Genomic DNA, 4,641 nt, shown 5'->3' with positions numbered 1-4,641 from the left:
CATATTTACTCATTATTAAAAAAAAAAAAAAACAAAAAAAAACAAGTTATTCAGTACCAGTACCTATGCGACAGGCATCATGCTGGGTTACTAAGGATATGATGTAATCGCTCCCTAAATTAGGAGCACACAGTTGATGGAAAAGAAGAAAATTTCAAGACGGACCAGAAATGTCACTTTGGCACAAATATTGAGTGTTTTAAAAACAACACAGGAACATCAAATGATTAAATCTTGAATAGGTATCATCTGGGAATATTTCCTTGATACAACTTGTGACTGTGTAATTTATGTGTTAGAGGTATTACTGACTTGAATTGGGGGTAGAAAAAACTGAGAAAGACATGCAGTTGTAGGTAAAAGTAGGGGAAAGTCATTACAGGAAGAAGGAAAGCACATGTATTGTTAAGTGGCAAGAGAAGTAAGAAAAAAATGGTATATATAATGGTGTGCTCATGGTTCCGTTTAGTTAGTCAAGAATATTTTCTTTGGGAAAGGAAGTCAGAGGTCAGACTCTGACACAGGTGTTGAACTTTTTTTTTTCTTTGCCAGAGCCTTTATTTGAAATGTTGTTATTTTGATTCTGTGAATATTTTAATTTATCTCAGGTTTCTGAATAATATGTTTTGATGAAAGACATGATTCCTTTGTTTCTGTTTATTTGACTCAATCTGACCAAAGTCCCACAAGTGGTGATGGTGTTCGCAGATCTTACACTACACTGCTTTTATCATTCCATGTTTCTCACCTAGAAAGAGCTATTCCAGTGTCCTTCCAAAAATCTGAAGAAGGCTTATTCTCCTACAGTGGGATGCTGTAGATGTCTTTCTTTACTTGTGTGTGTGTGTGCTTGTGTGTGTGTGTGAGAGAGAGAGAGAGAGTGAGAGACTGAAAGAACGAGAGAGAGAGACAGAAATACCTATTTGGATCATTACAGAAAATAACAGATTGAAAGCAATATTGCCAGAAAGCAATGCCAAAGCAATTAGGAAGAGGAGTATTTCATATTCAGCTCCTTTTTCCAAACCAAGAATTAGGAAAGGAACAGAGAGAGAGATGGAAGAAATGGGTAATTAGTGGCTACCTATAAGAATGTCAAAAATTAATAGGTCTATAATGAAATCCCAAAACTGAAAATGCAACTACAACTTGTATTTAGTTAAGCATCTTGCATTTAATAGATCTTTAATAATTAGACCCTGAAATAGATGCATTCAGATCAGCTTTATATTTATGATATTCAGAAGAAGGATCTGTTTTGCTGAGCAACGTTATTATTTACAGAATGTTAGTGTTAATTTTAAACATAGAAAAAATGGTCTATCCCATTCTTTCCCTTTGTACATTATGATAGTTAATGACAAATGATGCAATGTTATATTGTATTTTGCTTATTTTGTTAACTTGTTTGAAAGAGAAATGTGATAAGAATAAGCCTATATTTTGTCATTGAAGGTGTTGATGACTATATAAGATTATTTTTTTAAACTTGAGAAAATTTGAATATTAAAAATTTTGTTGCTATTTCACATAATCCTACCAATACCTTTGAATGACTATTGTTTCTGAATCAAGGAGGTTTGTGAATCTAATAAATAAACTATATTTTTCAGTGTTTTTAAAAATATATCAAAACAATATTGTATATGCTCATAAAACTTACATGAAAGATTATATGAAATAATATTTTATGTATTTATGGAAAAGATAAAATAAAATTTCCACCATATCTAAACATTTTCCTAACCACAAAATATTGCCAGATAACCAACAGGGATTGAGCACCATGTTGGAACAAAAATAGTCCAGAGCTACGATTTCAAAGTTGAGCACCTGCTGTAAAATAACCATCTGTGATTAACTGTAATTTAATTATGGATTCATTCCTTTTGTGTACACTGGAAGGATCTCATAGGTCTTCCCCAGTTGGTCGACAATCAACTTCTGGCATTTTGTTAAGGAAACTTGTATATTCTCTTAGTAGCACCTGCTAACTCTATCTCATTGTAAACTTTGTAAAGAGCTTCAGGGATTTTATAGTGGCATTGATAGGCAAATAAATTATTAAACTTGGAATCAAAAGTTGCATTAATTAATCATCTGCCTTAGAAAGCTGATGCCCTCAGCCTTAGGATAAGTTGGAGTTTACCTGTAAGTCATACGGTAACTTCAGATATTTAATGAAATAGTTCAGGTAGTCAAATGTTTGTGACCCATTTTAATATCTTACAAAGAGGAGTTTCATCATCTATCCATAACTGTTTATCTAATTGTTGTCTCCATTTACAATAATTAGATTGTGATAAAATCAATGATATTATATATTTTATCTTTTCATTGATTATTAGGTATTTCTAAAATATCATATTCTTATATCATGAAGATTCTTCCTAAAATATTACTGGCTCAAATTTTTCTACCTTCACAATAACCACTAGATAGAACCAGCTTTCCTCTGGCCCAGATCACCTTCTGTAATGGCAGAGTGAAGAACTGTGTGAATTCTCTCTAAAACACAAAAATATGTTAAAAGAACTACAATTACAATTTCAAAAATCTTGTATTCATTTAAAGGCACAGAACAAAATAAAAATCAACTATTGAAGAGAAATTGCTAATCTTCATTAAGACAGCAGTCTTCTATGCTTTAATTTGGATCAAATTAAAGCCAAATCCCGCCCCATACATGATCTAAATAGATCTGCAAAAAGCAAAGAGTTCCAGGTGGTAAAAGAGAGAGACCAAGAGCCAGAGAGGAGAGCTAGAGAGAGAAATCCAGGCCCAAATGCCTTCACTAATAAATTCCACCAAACATTTTTTAAAAGACTTCATCGGAATCCTTCACAAACTCTTCCAAAAGATAGATTACACTTCTCAAATCGTTCTGTGAGATCACTATTACTGTGATATGAAAATCAGACAAGAATATTACAAGAAAACTACAAGCAGCATTTGATGTCCGTGAGACCACAAATAAAGGAGGGTGCAGGCAAGGGAAAAGGAGGAGTGTGGTATCGCTCTTGCAGACAAGAGAAAATGGAGTGTGTGGTATTCTGGAGGCCTGGGCAGTGAAATTCTAGCAGTGTGAATGGGCGGCAGCTGCCTCTGGAAAGGATTCAAAATGACCAAGGAGAAACCTCTTCCCAAAAAGTTTCCAAGGAGTACAACAGACTTCAAAGTCATAGCACATGATGAGTTAACTCCGAGATGGAAAGAGTGTGAAGCATATGTCTAGGCTCTGGAGGGCAAGTACACAGATCTTAATTCTAATGATGTAACTGGCTTAAGGGAGTCTGAAGAAAAACTAAAGCAACAACAAGAGGCTGCTCAGAAAGAAAACATCCTTGTACCATGACCAGCAACCAGGAAGCAAGAGATCCAAGTGTGCTACTCAAATCAAGTAGCTCAAGCAAGTCCAGCAGCCTAGCATTGCCCAACTGAGATCAACAATGGTAGAACCAGTGGTCAACTTGTTTTTTCCTAAAAATGAAAGGTGGACTGGAATAGAATAAAGACAAACTGAAACAAAGCCAAAATGAACTGAGTGCCTGGAAGTTTACACCTGATATAGGTAAACAAATCATACTCCCCAGTCCAGACTTCCCCAATAGTTCCACGAGGAGAAAGCTGTGGTGAGACAGCCACATACTGGTTTCCACACCAAGACTCAGACTTTTTGAGCCAAACAAACAAACAACAACAACAAAAAAAAACCACATTTTTATACTATTCAGCTTATAAATTTTTTTAAGGTTTTATTTATTTATTCATGAGAGACACACGGAGAGAGAGAGAGAGAGAGAGAGAGAGAGAGAGGCAGAGACACAGGTAGAGGGAGAAGCAAGCTCCATGCAGGGAGCCTGATGTGGGACTCGATCCCAAACTCCAGGATCACACCCTAGGCTGAGGGTAGCGCTAAACCGCTGAGCTACCCGGGTTGCCCGCTTATAATGTTTAATGTAAAACCTACCAAATGAAACTTGGTGTTAGCTTTTTTTCTCTTCCCCACCCCTTGCTTCAGAGGCCTAATGGCATGGGACTATTCCAAAGAAATGGCTACCTCTGAAAACTTCTTCTAAAACTTGTAAACACTTGAGAAATGTTTCTGTTTGAAGAAGGTGGAAAAATGGGAATCTCAAGCCTGTGGCACACTGTGTCTTCAATTTGGAAGAATGAAAACCTAGAGATTTATTTATTTTTTACAAAGATTTTATTTATTTATTCATGAGAAACATAGAGAGAAAGGCAGAGGCGTAGGCAGAGGGAGCCTGATGCAGCACTCTATCCCAGGACCCCAGGTTCATGTCCTGAGCCAAAGGCAGGCACTCAAACACTGAGCCACCCAGGTGCCCCAAAAACCTAGAGATTTAAAATCATGACTTGAACACCTAAAATTCTAATAAAATGTAAAAATGTGATGCACGTTGCTCTTAACCTTGAGCATAGTGACAGAGACACCGTATTTCCGTGTTGCCAGTGAGACTGTGATTGTTGTTGAACGTCTTGGTCAAAACTCAAATGAGGTAAATTTTGCCTTAAAAGTTTTTATTTGCTAAGAACCAGTTTAATAGTCACGAATCAAATAATAGATGTCAGTACAAGTACTTCATATATTTAACCATTTAGTTTGGGGCTCTCTAT

General features: G+C 35.9%; 1 pseudogene; it reads left to right on the top strand.

The window, feature by feature from the left end:
* Positions 1 to 3,121: 3,121 nt before the first annotated feature.
* On the top strand, positions 3,122 to 4,079 carry LOC112679139 (pre-mRNA-splicing regulator WTAP-like; annotated as a pseudogene).
* Positions 4,080 to 4,641: the final 562 nt, after the last annotated feature.

This window comes from Canis lupus, chromosome 6, assembly GCF_003254725.2.
Source record: "Canis lupus dingo isolate Sandy chromosome 6, ASM325472v2, whole genome shotgun sequence".
Classification (NCBI taxonomy): domain Eukaryota; kingdom Metazoa; phylum Chordata; class Mammalia; order Carnivora; family Canidae; genus Canis; species Canis lupus.
The sequence above is the reverse complement of the archived record's forward strand: the minus strand, read 5'-3'. Positions and strand labels throughout refer to the sequence as shown.